Source organism: Cibotium barometz, chromosome 24, assembly GCF_041138505.1.
Source record: "Cibotium barometz isolate CiBa-2024 chromosome 24, ASM4113850v1, whole genome shotgun sequence".
Lineage (NCBI taxonomy): Eukaryota > Viridiplantae > Streptophyta > Polypodiopsida > Cyatheales > Cibotiaceae > Cibotium > Cibotium barometz.
Window position 1 is genome coordinate 16,665,710 of NC_141069.1, and position 16,870 is coordinate 16,682,579.

Genomic DNA, 16,870 nt, shown 5'->3' on the forward strand with positions numbered 1-16,870 from the left:
ATGGCTAGCAGCTCAATATCCTTGAATACAGAAGCTGAAATTGAAGCTAATATGAATAGTAGAAAATCACTAAGAGAATATTGGGCTCTTTAAAAGTAAAAGCAACAAGCGAAAATGATGAACGTGGTGACTGAAAGTAATACTATAGTGGTAGATGAATGAAAGAAACAGAAAATATGTTAATCTATGGTACAACACTTTGATAAATTAACAATGGAGATGGATGCAAGTACTAGAAAGGAAATCTTTCAGCAACTTCTTTGACATCCTTGTTTCAAGAACATGCAATCTAGCGAAAAATCAAAGAAATTAGAATCGGACATTTTAAGAAACGTCTGTAATACTTTAAATCATGTTAAGGTACCAAGATCTTCAGATAAGCATTTCATGAAGAAATCAGCTCTCTTGATGTTGTGGTGAATGGTGAAAGCAGGGAGCAAATTACTGACATGAGCATTCCACAAGATGCCAAGCTTATGGGGATCCACAAAAGAAATTTATATTCAACCAAGCATCAATTAACAATAGCAAACAAAGCTGATGGATCATTTCCTGTATCCACATGTCACAAACATGATGGGCGAAAAACCCACATCACTCAAAATGTCAAAGACATAGCATTTCAATTCTGGATTGATGAGACAAGGGTGTCCCCCAACAAAAAAGATGTTTGTAGTAAAAGACTAGCTAGATGTTGATATGTGAAACATCCAATCCATCTTCTTGAGGAGCCTCAGGTGACTCATGGGTAATTTAAAAAGCTTATTTAAATTAGTCTATATTGGTTGGTTTATCTAACACATTATAACTTAATTCTAGGTTGAACTTTATTTAAGGTTCAAGGGAAAGTACCCAGATATTCAAATTTTGCAACGTTGTTTCGATTCTTTGAAACCCTTCTTTGTTCAGAAATTGAGGGATCGCTACACCTATTGTTGTATTATGCATGTACAGATGATTTTTCTAAATGAGGCAGTAAATCACATATGGATTAAAAAATTTGCAATCCATGGGATTTTTTGCACTTGCAACTGCACTATATGCCTTCAATCTGATGGAAATGCCAACAATGGATGCCTTGTATCAAAAAATACAAGTAAGAGTATCACAACTCTTTGGGACTCTATACTCTACCCAATGCCTCCAGGAAGTAGATTCCATAGGTACAAATGCATAATGGGAACATGTGATGTATGTGGTGTAAGGAAAATGCAGATGTGTCCCAAGAGAAGTTGATGAGAAGAGTATGCAAGTATCTGTTAAGGTATTTGAAAATATAGTGGGTATTGATGAATTGAAAAATGAAGGTAGAAAGAGCGCTATCAAAGACATTATCCAGAAGACAATGATACCTAGAGATCTTCTGCAGAGCAGGTGTACCAAGACCACTTGAGAAATTTCATCATTTATAATTTCATATTCAGGTGGCAAGCCCAACAGTTCAAGAACTGCATCTCTCAGTTTCCAGAGATGATGTAGTCGTCTCTGTAGTAGACTTCATGGAGAACTACTCCTTCAAAGAGCAAAACAAAATTCCATCGATGCATTGGTTCACTAAGAAGGTCACTATTTTTGTGTAGATTACGTATTTTCACATCGCATCAAGTGCAATAAAGAAGACCATGCATTTCTTTGTCTTAGATGATAAACAACATGACATCTTATTTGTGCAACATTGTTTCCTCTTACATGCTTAGTGTTTGAAAGATCAAGGGATGACATTTAAGAAACATTGGGCGTGGGTAGTTGAAGACAAACAACATGCCCTTGACTTGTGCAGCTGAAGCTATTGCTTTTCTAAGGATGCATCTTAGCTGTGGAGCAATTGCTATTTATGACAAGCAGAAGAGGAAAGTGAGGGTATTTTGGGAAGTTAAGCAAAGTGATGTTTAGAGAACCTTTCAATGGGATTGCAAGACGTTGAAGGGCTCAAGAGCAATGCATTGTGTGAATGGATATTTTGAGAATAACACTTGTGCATTATGCACAAAAAGGCTTTTGTTTTCCTTGTAGGCATGGGCAATGGAGAAGATGTAAGAACAGGTCACATGTGGAGATGTGGCAATACCACACTTTGGAGCCATTTGCTAGCTGATAAGGATTCCCAACAAGATGGCTTTTCAGATGATGAGGAGGAGTTTCATAGCGCCACTTATGCAGGCCATTATGACACCTTCATGTTATTTGTACCCTCTTGGTCTAGCAAGAAGTAGGATACTATTGCATATTCTTCCGCTAAGGCTGAGTACCAGGTCCTCTTTGTTGCCACCATTGAGGCTATGTATCTTTGTCAACTTCTTGAGGAGATGCGCGTTTACATTGACTCTGCTTCCACCATCTTTGTCGATGGCCAGAGTGTAATTTCCCTTGCTGAAAATCCTATTTTTTCTAACCATACAAAGTATGTGGGTGTCCATTTTCATTTTACCAGGGAATAGGTTGAGCTTGGTACCATCAGGCTCCAGTACATTCCTATGGAGGACAACCATGCCGACATACTTACAAAGTCCGTCAACCGGCCCAACCTTTAGCGTCTTCACGAATGGATTGGCATTGGTCCTCCACCATCACCCTCATGTGAAAACCTTTTTTTTTGTGTTTAGGGTAGATGTGTGAATGAAAACCCTAAAAATGGGCATTTATGAATGTGAAAACCTCTTGCATTGTGGCATTGATCTAGTACTGCCCAAACTTAAAAAACAACCTCTACACAAGTTGATAGGCACATGTTCTACTTCCCCTAAAAAACAACCCACCTTACCCAAAGATCTTTCCCCTCATCTTCTCTCCTGTGTGAAAATATAACCAAAGTGATATTTTATCCAGCCCAAAAGGGTGTGATTTTTGGCATATATTTATCTGTTCTACTGGTGGCCGATAGCTATCCCTGGCCGACCAGCACCCCTTCAACAAATATATATATATATATATATATATATATATATATATATAAAGCCTCATCATTCATGAGAACATCCAAAGATCATCACTTTTATGCTGCTGCCGGCACATCAACACCAACTCACTGTTCAGTGTTATTCTCTGTATGCTTCTACTATTTCTACTACTGTCGACGCATTTACTTCTACAGGTTGTTCATCATTTTTACTCTGATTCTGTTGTCGGTGTCTACAAACATAGAACTCTCTACCTACAATCATTGTTGGCCTACTCCTCTGGATATGCAACACGTGTGCTTCTCATTATTTGGAGCAGTACCTCCTCACATCTACAGTAGCATACATCTTTAGTATATGAATCAACGTTTTATATCTACATCTTTGATTTGGGACAACAACCCTCTCTGCTAGATCTCTTTGGAACATTACCCCTCTCTTCTACACATCGTTTGGGACAACAAACCTCTTTGCTCATTTGACACCAACCGTGTTTCAACTCACATAAGAGGTACTTTTTACTGGATTTCAATAACTAATATACATATACTCACTCATCTACTCCATGCTGTATTTATTTGCTATGATCTCTCATACATCCGGTCTTTTTGTCTTTTTGTCTTTTTGACATTGTTTTAGTGCACATATTTCAGATGTAATTGGGAATATTGCACATCCTTTGGTATTATTCTCGCACACATTTCCTAAGGTTTTGACTTACGATAGAGGGGTGATGGGCATTAGCCACCTCTCATTGGTTGTAATCTATGGAAATCTCCTATACTTGACATGTGGCATAGGAGATAGATTCCCTTTGCTATATAATAACATGGTGGGGGGAGGAGGTCTCATTCTTAGTGAGAAATTGCATTAAATTCAAATTTGCAAATTGCATATGGAAAGCAAGTCAATTGTAAGGTGCCCCAACCTAAAAGGGGGAATCCTTAGACAGTCTACTAAGCCTTTGAATGATTTTCCTAGCAATCGACACCTCGACCGTGTAGAGATATGAGGATATGACTACTAGGTAAGACCTAGCTCTATCTCACAGAGGGAGCGAGGTCTCTTAAATGATTCTAAAAATCAATTCACCCATAGAGTGATTGACCTATCTTGGGAAAATCTATCCTTGATTCCTAGAAGCAATACCTTTTTCCCCATCTATGCAAGGCATGGCTGTTGACCTAGTTTTCTAAAATAGAATTGCCTAGGGACTTATTTTCCTAGCGTAGTGCGATTGACTGGATTCGTTAGAAAGCTACCCGACTAATTGGGTGCCGTCAGGGTGATCCATCCTCCCACTTTCCACCCAACTCACCCATCATTTTTGTTTTCTAATTAATCCTACCACATTGTATGACATATATAGACAAGTTCATTAATTAGGAATCTTACATGTTGTTCATTAAAACAACCATTTGACTTAGAACCATGATACAACAATGCTAGAGACAAAGAACTTAATTAAAATTAATTACAAAAGTTCAAATCCAACTATAGCTAGATCCACGCTTTCTTATTCCATGTTTTATTCCACCAATAATCTAGAATTTGGCCTTCTAGTCTCCATAGTCTAGGCAATCCCTACAAGACCATACACCTCGTTATTTGTCGGTATCCCACGAGGACTCAAGCCAGCTTGTCGCCCTCTCAAGCTCCATCGCTTGATCCTCCTACTTCTCGGAGCGATGTCTATATGTTAGGGTGGGTGTATTTACTGCTAGCTTGGGCCCGTCGCCTACGGAACTAGGCAGTATCCATAGGTCTCACCAAATTGGCAAGTTCAATGGTATGAGGGATACCTTGGGTGACTTCGGGTCTCGCTAATGTCGCCGCGCCTGGCTACACAAGCATAGAAACGAGGTTAGCACAAGGTGGGGAGAAGATGGTATGAGGGATACCTTGGGCTGACTTCGGGTCTTGCTAATGTCGCTGCGCCTGGCTACACAAGCATAGGAACAAGGTTAGCACAAGGTGGGGAGAAGATGTACCTACACTTTAATTTAAGTAAGATAGAATAATAACTCAATCCAACCTCATAAGATATAAGAAACAACATTATTTTTTTGAGAAAGCAACAATTCTACAAGAGATTTGATATTTTCAAAGCAAGGAAAAAAATAGCATCCTTTATCTTTCTTAATTAATGCTAACATCAAGGATTAATCTAAAAACCTCTTTTAAAATGATTTTTAAGCTAACCTAGCCATTTCCTCCTCCATGATGACTCCCAAGGGGAGAATTGGGGCCGTGCTCAAAGCATTCCCTCTTGCGTTGTTGTCGTGCACACTTCTCGAGACAACATTTTGGCATCTTTGAGGAGGAGCAAAATACTCTTTTGTCGAAACCACCTCTTAGAGAAAAGTGTGCTTGCTTAAGTATCTTTATATGGGGGGGATGGGGAAAATAGTAGAGTGTCTTTAAGGGCTGGCTGGAAAGTGAACCAGAGGGTTGGGGGGAGGGAAGGATTCCCCCCTTAAGTCTATTCACACCGAGGGGGAGAGTAGTGTAGGCCACCCCCTCCACAAGAGTAGAGGGGGGGATATGAGAGGTGAGAGCTTGGGCTAGAGACGAGTGCTGGAGAGAGCTTTGGCTGCAGAGAGCCATTGGGCAGAGCCTACATGCACAGAGGTGACTCAAGCATAGGGGGTGCTGGTGGGGGTTTATGTAGGGGATGGTATGGGTAAGGAGAGAGCAAAGTGGGGTGCAAAGGATGGTGTACATTGAAAGTACACCGGTCTGTGGGCTGCATGAGTTTGGGGAAAGGGGTGGTGCCTATACGCACAAAGGTGGGATACACATGTGTGTTCCGGGCTAGTGGGTCGCATGGGTGTCCATGTGGCTAGTGGGACCATATGCTAGGATGGTTGGCCTTTGGTCCTTACGCGCCCATTTGTATGGGCACCCTAGTATGCGTACGGATTTTTTGGGGCGAGGACCCCTTTTTCGGGGCGTTGGGCTCGATATGCATCCAGCGACTATGAAATTGTTTTCGATGAAATTGTCCCGGGTGTTTCCTTGGTCATAGGGGTGTAGTCCGTTTGTCAATCGGACACCCATACATGCATTTATTAAGGTCGGAAGTTTATCGTACTTTGACTAAAAATTTATGTAGAGGTTTATTTCGGTGTTCGTATTTGAGTGTTGTAAAATCCTATATTAGAGTAAAATCATGCACAGATTTCAAATTTGGACTCAGAATTTTAAGATTCCAAGTGGAAATAGATCAATTATATAAATTGATGATTTTTACAATATAAAAAGAACCATAAATTCATTTATTAAATGGACATAAATTATTATTGAAGATGGGCATGTTACAGAGAAGGCATTACAGGTACATTGGATATTCATATAGTATTTGTTTTTCCACTTGCATTGAAGAGTGGAAAAACCTATGTAGAGCTATTGGAAGGCATTAGGAGACTATGAGCTATATGAGTCAACCATAGCTTAAGCTTGGAGTTAAAGAGCAGGAACATAGTTTAGTAGAGTGTAGTTAACACTAAACACAAGGGGTATTGAGCTCCGTGAGCTTATAGTACCAACAGACAAGTCAAATAATTGTTGGCAGAGTAAAGAGAAAGTCAACATAGAATGTACCAAAGGATAGTGTAGTATAGTATTTAGAGGATAGTCTAGCATGGTTGAAGCAATATAGCTCACGTGATATGTCTATAAGCTACCATACACACTATAGAGTGTATATACAACCGCAAACAAGAAGAGGTGAGCCCCAACATTGCGTAGCAGAGCAACAAAAATGAGCTAGACATCATCTTAAAAATCAATGCAACTCTATTTTGAAGGGTCTATTTGCAGACAATAGCCTAATTAAGCTAATTACTAGTTTGAAAATCAACTAGTTAATGTTTAAATTATTCACAAATTATTAAATTGAAGTATTTTAAGTGCTCTTGAGCTACAACAAAAACAACTTGGCTCTTTAGACCTAAAAATTGAAAACAAAGAATAGACCTTGAGCTTGTTTGAGCTATGGCATCCATGGATAAGCTTATGTATGAACACCATGACTCTATGGGAGAGAAATACAACATGTATGGATGATGTACACATTGTCATTGATGGGCTTAAAGCATTAAGGAATGAATACTATGAAGCATGCATGATACAATAAGTTGGACTTGGAAGAATACAAGCTAGTTGTGGTTTTCGACTACCACAAGTGGTGTATGTGAATTATATGTGAGAAATGGGCCATGATTTTATTATGACTCCATCATTTCATTGACAACTTTGGGAAATGCAAACAAGTCATCATTTTCTTAAGGCCATCATTTTGTTGACAACTTTAGAGAAATACACGGTGGTAGTTTTTGACTACCACAAATGGTGTACATGACTTATATGTGAGTAATGGGCTGCCATCATTTTATTATGGCCCCATCATTTCATTGACAAATTTGGGAAATGAAAACGGGCCATCATTTTCTTAAGGCCTTCATTTTGTTGACAACTTTAGAGAAATACACGATGGTATACATGATTGAGCATTCATTTGATTCTCTCTCCTCCTACTCTTGCTATAACTTCCCTCCCTCCTTGGCTCCATATAGCTTCATGATGGATTTTGTTTTTGAGTTCTTAGGTATATTCTCTATCTCTATCTCTCTCTCTCTCTCTCTCTCTCTCTCTCATGCAAGGTTTCTTTCCTTCCTTTTGCTTCATGCAACCTTTCTTTCCTTCCTTCCTACCTCATGTGAGGATTATGCCCTTCATTTCTTTCCTATTTTTCCACAAACACTATATGCTACTAGTGTTAAGGCATGCATGGAGCATGTGGCATCTCTCTTTGTCATGCCACAAGCTCCATGCAAAACTTGCATGAGGTAGATAACATGCTATTTTTATTTTTTTGTTTTACTAATTACTTCCTTGCAATGTGATAGAAATATCTAGTTGCATGTGAGGAAGAAGGAAGATCGTGTGGACTCTAAGTGCTACCAGCTATTGTGTTCATCTTTGTTTAGGTTTTCAAGTACAAGTACAATATCTAGCCTTTATTACTTTGCTATTTTTCAACAAATAAAAAATGTCGTGTGAAATCAAGAGAACTAGAATGGATTTGACTGCTTTTCATAGCTTATAGACATTTGAGAGCAATAACATTACTTGTTTGACTGCTTTTCATAGCTTATAGACATTTGAGAGCAATAACATTACTTGTTTGACTGCTTTTCATAGTTTGAGTTCTTTTCAGAGCTTGAATGCATTTTAATTTTCAAACCAGTAGCACTATATGTTGTATGTCTTGCACACTGTATGTAGTGAATGGCTTACTATTTTATAATGATTACAAAGAAGTAACCTTTTTAGAGTTGGGTTATCCTCTCTCTATGAGCCTTGATTTGTTTTAATCATCATAGATTATAATATTATTTATTTTGACATGACAAATTGTAAGTATAAAGAATCTAGCACACAAGCAGGCTCCCAATTCTTCAAGTGGATAGCATGCGGCTAAGTCATATTCCCTTCGATCGTATTTTATCATATCTTGGTGGGAATTGTGCTAAGTATTATTCCCTTTGATTGAATTCTAATGGGAAAGGTGTTTATTCCAAGTGGAAAGTTGGTTTGAAATGACTTATTATATGTATGGAGTTTGTCTGGTCTTATTGGGAGAGTGCGTCGGACGTGTGTACTAGACTTAAAATATCCTAAGCTTATTCAATTTTGCTTCACAAAAGAGGAATTCAATGTTGAGTGTACGGACTTAGCTTGGATGGTGAGACGATATGCATGAGACTTAATTGAGGATTCAAGAAGACATTCCAAATAAATAAGGGTAGCAGTGTTCACTTAGAAAAACATGAAGATGAATTTGAGTATTGTTCACCCATATTTGGTTAAGGAGTGTGTGCTTTTGTACCACAAAGTGTACCACAAGCCCCCCTTTAACAATGAAATTAAAATTACATTTGGTCAAGGGTTCACATCTGAAAGATGTAAGAAGTCCCAAAGTCCCCTCAAAGAAGATGAAGCACAAGGTGTCATGGGCACAATCAAAGAAGATAATTAAATAGAGGGCAACTAGGAGTGTTAGAGAGGAAGATGATCATTGGGGAAGTAACAATGGCTTATGCAATGCGTAGACCTCCAAATCAACCCCATCCTCTAAGAAAATGGCTAAAATAGAGGCTAAAGAAAGTGGGTGCTCATTGTCTCAACAAGAGGCTCATAGAGATGGGGGTGCTCATTGTTCAAAGAATTTCACCAAGTGAATATGCTGCCACCGCCTGCAGAGTATGTTGGGTTGCTATGGCTTCTCGAGCAAGGCAAAAAAGTGGATGTGAAGAAGAGATTACTGTCAAAAATAAAAGCAGCATTAAATGAAAAGAAAGAGGATACTTCTTACCACATGTGCCTGTGGTGTTATATTCCATTGCAATTAGAAAGTACTAGGAAACAATTAGAAGATTTTAAGAAAAACCTTGTGCCTCTTATGAAGAGCAAGTAGTGAAACTTGAAGCTGAAATCACTACATGTACTGATCTACTTTGGAAGTATGGAGTGGACAAGGAGACATTGAATTTAACACCACTTGTGGAGTCATTACATAGGTATGTTTCCTACCAACAATGTTTATGGTGTTTTGTTCCTGATTTTCCATCCTTTTCATAGCTTGTCACAACTTAAATGGTTTGAGTGCTTGTTAGAGATTTGCACTCCTTTATAGTAGTAAAATGACTACTTGAAAGCAGGACTTTCACTTGAAAGTCCTACTTGAAAGCAAGACTTTCACTGCTTATCAAGACTGGAAAAGTGTTAGCATTTTGGTATGTGTCAATGCTTTGTACTGATTCATAAGTGATTTGTTTTAGTAGGTACTTTCAACCAATGTGTGGTTGTTAGATATCCATAACGCCACTATACGGGCGTTACCACGAGAGGGGATGACCTCTGGCTCACCACCCAGCCATAGAGGAAGAATAAGGATTGCCCCTCATCCCCCAGGCTATATAGTGTGTGGCCTGTCGTCCACACTAGCCTGGCCGCCCATGACTCCGCATGGGCGTCCTCTCCCACTGAACCCCGGACATGGCCATCCGGTCTGTCGTCGCGTCGGTCATAGGCATTACAGCGTACGTGACATTACCCCCCCTTAAGAAGAGTTTTCGTCCTCGAAAACAAACTGGGGAAACCTTTTGGAAATTGCACTACGGCGTTCCCAGGTAGCTACCTCCTCATCCCTATCTGTAACAAGTACCTCCTGGTACACTTTATGTTGGGTTTGTCTATCACGATACTGTAGAATCTTTTCAGGTTCATGTGGTATCTTTGGTGGCTCTATCAAGTCCACCAAAATCTCTGGAGAAACTGCGTTCTCTAACCCGTGAATTGATTTCTTCAGTTTACTGATATGGAAGATAGGATGGACTTGAGAACTCTCTGGTAACTCAAGTTTATATGCTACGTCCCCAATCTTCTTAAGGATTTTAAAAGGACCACAATATCTTGGAGAAAGTTTATCACACTTTCCCATTTTCATGGTTTCTGACTGTGCAGGAACCTTGAGGAATACAAAGTCACCTTCTGCAAAGGTCACCTTTCTTTGTCCTTTATTCGCATAAGTTTTAGTGCGATCCTGAGTGCTACGAATGCTCTCACGTGCGGTTTTGAGCATATCATTCATATCTTCAAGGAAATCCTTGACAGATTTTGAATCTTCTCCTTTTCTAGGCCTACAGCCATCGGAGATCTCGGCTGGAATCCATACATTAACATGAATGGTGTAAATCCAGCTGAGTGTTTGGAGCTGTTATAGGCAAACTCTAATAAGGGCAAGTACTCTTCCCAATTAGATTGCTAACATAAGAACGCAACATATCCTCTAGAATTTGGTTAACTCTTTCAGTTTGACCATCAGACTCCGGATGATCTGCCGTACTCATACTCAGAGTAGTATCCAACTTTTTGAAGATTTTCCTCCAAAAATGACTGTTGAACTTTCTATCTCTATCCAACACTATATCTGCGGGCAGGCCATATAGCTTGTAGCGATGTTCAATAAAGAGTTTTGCCAACTCTGGCATTTTTACAGTTTTTTTCGTGGCGATAAACTTTGCCATTTTAGTTAACCTGTCCACTACCACCCACATCAAGTCATTCCCTCGACTCGTCTTGGGTAAACCGGTAATGAAATCCATGGAAATGCTTTCCCATTTCCCTTGAGGAATCTCCAATGGATGGAGTAGTCCTCCAACCTTAAGACGTTCATGTTTATTGACCTGGCACTTACTGCATTTTAGCACATAAGTCTGGACGTCCTTAAACAAACTAGGCTAATAAAACTGTCTTTTTACTAGTGCATAGGTCTTCTGAATCCCAGGATGACTCGCACTTGGACTATCATGACTTTCTTTAAGAATTTGGGCCCAAAAGTCACCAATAGTTGGTACACATATTCTACCCTTGTAGAGTAAGTACCCGTCGCGTCAATGGAGTAATTAGCATATTTCTCCCCCCGACGAAGTTTATCACTCCCCTTTGAAGCCGTGGCAGTCAAAGGTGATGAAAGGCCTACGTCAGAGCTCTCCGGCTCCAAATTATACCCAGAAGACACGGCTAGTCTCTCCGGACTAACTCTCGCTTCCCTTCCCGTTTCACCTTTGGCCAGTCTCTCCGGACTAGCAATACGTGGCAATGAGGGAGGTGGTCGCATCTGTGAAGAAGTGCGTACGCGTACAGCGCACCAGACCTCTGTAAAAGATGGATCGTGCTCACATAAACCACGTAGGGACTCCAAGAAATCATTCTTGAAGACTGTGAAACTAAGTTCATTAATCTATGGCATGCGACTAAGTGCATCTACCACCACGTTATACTTACCTTTCTGGTAACGTATCTGAAGGTCAAACTCCTGTAGAATCTCCGCCCACCGAGCTTTTCTACCCTTCAGTTCATTTTGACTTGAAAGCCATTTCAGACTTTCATGGTCTGTCCGGACCTCAAAAGTAGCACCATATAAATAGTGTCTCCACTTTTTCAATGCATGAACTATCGCTAGTAACTCTCGCTCATAAGCCGAGTAGTTACGCTGCGCATAATCTAACTTTTTACTCTCAAATGCAATTGGGCGTCCCCTTTGCATAAGTATGGCCCCAATGGCCTCATTACTAGCGTCTATTTCCAAAACAAACGGCTCATTTGGATCCACAATAGTCAAAATAGGTGTAGCTGCTACGGTCACCTTAAGCTTATCAAAGCTTTTCTATTGGGCTTCCCCCCAACTAATGTTTTTTGTTTTTGACCGTAAACTGGTCAGTTAACAGGACTGCGATCTTCGTGTAGTCCTTCACATACTGTCGGTAGAACCCCGACATGCCAAGAAAAATCTGCAGTTCCTCGAGATTCTTTGGCACTGGCCATTTAAGAACAGCCTCTACTTTTTCTGGCTCCATCCGCGTACCGTCGGCGGATATAATATGGCCAAGGTAGTGAATTTCTGTTTCAAAAAATTCACATTTTCTCTTCTTCGCAAATAGTTTGTGCTTTCGTAACTCGAACACTAGACGTAAATGCTCTGTGTGTTCTTTCAGTGTCTTACTGTACACAAGAATATCATCTAGGAAAACTACTACGAATTTTCCCAGATATGGACGTAAAATACTGTCCATTAGTATCATAAACGTCGCTGGAGCATTGGTTAGCCCAAATGGCATAACCAAAAACTCAAAATGCCTGAAACGGGTCCTAAATGCTGTCTTCGCAACATCTTCTGCTTTTATTCTAACTTGATGATACCCAAATCTCAGGTCTATTTTTGTAAAGTATCTCGATCCATAGAGTTGATCAAACAACTCATCCATGTATGGGATCGGATAATTGTTCTTAATCGTTATCTGATTAAGAGCCCTATAGTCTATGCACATCCGCATAGATTTGTCTTTCTTCTTTACTACCAGAAGAATAGGCGATGCCCACGGACTTGAACTAGGCCGAATAAAGCCTTTGTTCAAATATTTTGTCAATTGTTTTTCCACCTCCTGTGCCTCGGAGTGGCTTAATCTATAAGCAGGTTTGCTTGTAGGTTTTGATCCTGGCATAACTTCGATGCCATGGTCTACTTCTCTAGATGGTGGTAAACCATCTAGTAAATCATCAGGAAAAACATCCTGAAATTCCTCTAATAAATTCATTAAAGCATCTACGTACTTTTTCTTTAATGTCTCATTCACCTTGGATTTTTTCTTGTTTGAATCACATGCATGCCAAACAGGGTTTTCAAACAGTGGGTCTCATCCAAGGTTATTTTGTTTTCCTTGTTTGTCTACGCAAACATTATTTATCGTTTCATCTACGGAAACAGAATTCAAAAGAGGGTAACAAGCATATACCTCTGCTATCTGGTCTCTGCGGACCGCTGTACACAGCTCCATGGAGGAAATAAGTGGTGTGGCAGGGACAGTACAGTCACCTTGCAGGGTGATGACTCTACCTCCGTGCTCAAAACATAGCGTATTATGTAAGTAATTCCAAGCTAGACTAGGGCCCAAGTCATACAGCCACTCCCTGCCAAGATATACGTCTGCTCTGGCTAAGTGCATGACCTGAAAGTCAAGCGGAGCCTCGTAGTCCTGCATAGATAATGGGACCCCCAATACTACGGTATTCCATACCGTTTTATCATATCTCTTGGCTAGGCCAGCAGTATACTCATGATCACTCCGGGTCTCGATCAATCCCAACTTCTTGACTAATGAATAGTTCAAGAAGTTGTGGCTAGCTCCATCATCAATAAAAACTATGACTCTACGGCCACCTATGGTGCCATACATGCGCACCATGTCATGCGGACCTACAGTAGGCTGCCACATCGCTGGTGTCACTGAACAAGCGTGATGCTCATCACAATGACACACTGTCACCTCTTTGAACTCAGCAGAATTGAGAGGGAGTCTCTACACTGTATGCAACTGCCTAGAAGATTTACCATCTTTTTTGGGCTCGTTACCACTCGTGCTGGCTTTAGGCTTTGGACACTCAGCCTTCGTGTGCCCTACTTCATTGCAATTAAAGCAGCGATTTTCCTTTCGCGCTTTAATATACTGCTCTTTCTTTTGGATTTCGATGTCTCTTTTTTTCCTGGATGGTCGCGGTTTTTTAGACCAATGACCACCCTGTCCTTCCTAGTCCACCGTCCTATCCCCTTGTTTATTACTGCGGAATCCTTTCTTTTGAGGCCTGACCTCCTCTTTTCACTACCCTCGGCCCTGCTAGAACCACCACCCACGCGCACTACGGCGCTTGATGTCATCAAATATTTGCGCATACTTAATTGCCTCTGCCAGGTCTTTAGGCTGTAAGGGCTCTACGTACTCAAGGTAATCATCTTTGAGGCCTCTCTTAAAGCCTCGCAATGTTTGGAATGCATCGATTCCCTTTAGCTTGAGTACTATCTCCCTGTAGTCTGAGATGTAGTGAGTTAGGGATTTGTTCTCCATCGAGCACTTGTCCCATAACTCCCAGCTTCTCTCTGCCTCATTAACAGGCAAAAATTCTTTTCGAAACATCGTTTCAAATTCCGTCCAAGTGGCAAGGCGAGTTGTCAAACTCATCCACCACTTGTACGCTTTGCTGGGGTTAATGAGAGGCTAGCCTCTACGGGCTGTATACGGCTAGGCTGCTGTCATAGCGTGTGCAAATCTGACCACTTCGCTAGAAACATATTGACTGAGTCCTTGTTTCTCTCTTTCTCCTCGCCACCAAAACTAGGCGGCTTTAAGTCTTTTAACGACGAAGCTGTCGCTACTACGGACGGCCCCGCAAGCGCATCGGCCTGTACTCCTACAATTACTGGCGAGGCTACGCTCACCCGTGTCGCAGGAGCTCGGCTACCTCGAGGAGTTGGAGTACTAGCCGAGGCGGCTGTCAATGTATCTAACCACGTGGAGATGCTCTGTAGCATCGTGACTAGATCAGCTTGGACTTTACCCATGTTGTTCAATTTGGCATTAAGATATTTAAACAGTCCACTAGAGAGCTCCGTCTCTGTCAGGACATCAGCAAGGTCCAATAGGTCATAGTCATCGTCGTCATAATCCAAGAGGTCCTCCTCGGTCCCCTCGGCGACGTCTTCTGGCTTGTCGGCCAGAAAGTGGTCATCAGCCAATGCGGCCACTGCAGGCTCGCTGGGTCCTAGGGAGGGGTCAATAGATGAGGAGGGCGCTGGCGGATCACGCGTGATCGACGAGCGCACTCCGGACCGAACAATGGTCGGGCGTGTACGGCCTGACAATTCGGTCGGGGTCAAACCTGCGACCGAGTACAAGAGACCGAAAAAACCTAGAGAAGTAGAAGGTGGTGGGGACACACTACGCCTAGCAGACATCTTTAATTCTTGCAAAAAATAATGCGAGAACTCGAAAATTACAAAAAAAAGAACGCTAATAAAATGAGCAGTGGTGGAGAGAGAATAGTCACCCCCCTTTATTACAGTCGCCTGTCGATTTGTGTTGCGCTGCGAGCCTCTACAAGGATGCTACTCCGGGATTCTCCGATCCGAGAGAAAAAAAAATAATGCCTGCAACTCATAACAAAAATAAAAATGATCGAGAGGCTGTGCCTTGCCAGGATTATTTCTTGCGGGGATTATCTCTCCTCCCCATCCGAGAGAGAGGATTTGTTTGAATTTAGTTCATTTTTAATTTCATTAAAAATGAATAATGAAATATATATTTAAAAAAATAAATATTTTTTTTCTTTCTTCTCATGTCGTGGCGTTTGTTGGGCTGGTCGGCTGCCTGGTGGTTGTTGCCCTGCTGGCCGCCCCTGGCTGGCCGGCTGTCGTCGCCGCCTGGGTTGGTTGCCGCCTGGCTGGCCTGGCACCTGGCTGGCCTGGCAGGCTGCCTAGGCTAGCCGCCGGGCTGACTGGCCGCCTAGACACTTCAGACGGCGCACACGTGCTCAGACGACGTTCAGGTCAGCAAGTCGCCTCCCCCCTCTACACACGTGGGTTTCGGGTGGCGCACATGCTCTTCACCCTGGGTGCTCTTCGCCTCACACACAGTAGCTCCCACACGGAGCTTTAACGTAGCTCGTGGGGCTGCCATTTCCGTGGGCTTGCTCTTCGCCCCCCACCCCCACACACAGTCTACGGGTGGCTCCTCACCCCCCCCTCAAAACCATTGACAAATTGTTTCACAGACAGTCTACGGGTGGCTCCTCACCCCCCCCTCAAAACCATTTCCGTGGGCTTGCTCTTCGCCCCCCACCCTCACACACAGTCTACGGGTGGCTCCTCACCCCCCCTCAAAACCATTGACAAATTGTTTCACAGACAAGCTTAACGGCAAAAAAAACGAGAAGCTTACCTCCAATTTGCTTGCTGTGTGTGACGGGGAGAGAGAGAGAGAGAGAGAGAGAGAGAGAGAGAGAGAGAGAGAGAGAGAGAGAGAGAGAGAGAGAGAGAGAGAGAGAGAGAGAGAGAGAGAGAGTTCTTCCCTTCAAAAATGGCTTGGCCGCCTCCCTCCACACACTCCCTTGTGGAGATAAGGGTGAGAAGATGAATGGTTGAAAACCATCGCGAGTGGGCTCCGGTCCCCCGTTCACGTGCGGACTCTAACGATCCCCTCGAACCACGCTCTGATACCAGTGTTAGATATCCGTAACGCCACTACGGGCGTTACCACGAGAGGGGACGGCCTCTGGCTCACCACCTAGCCATAGAGGAAGAATAAGGATTGCCCCTCATCCCCCAGGCTATATAGTGTGTGGCCTGCCGTCCACACTAGCCTGGTCGCCCATGACTCCGCATGGGCGTCCTCTCCCACTGAACCCCAGACATGGCCATCCGGTCTGCCGTCGGTCTCACAGGCATTACAGCCTACGTGACAGTGGTATTAGGTGCTTTTCACTACTTGAGCAAGTCACTGCTTTTAGGTGCTTTTGAATGATTTAGGGTATTTGAACAAGTCACTGCTTTTAGGTGCTTTTGAATGTTTTAGCGT

At 42.1% G+C, this 16,870-nt stretch overlaps 1 pseudogene; it reads left to right on the forward strand.

Annotated features, from left to right (window-relative positions):
- On the forward strand, positions 1 to 1,580 carry LOC147624943 (uncharacterized; annotated as a pseudogene).
- Positions 1,581 to 16,870: the final 15,290 nt, after the last annotated feature.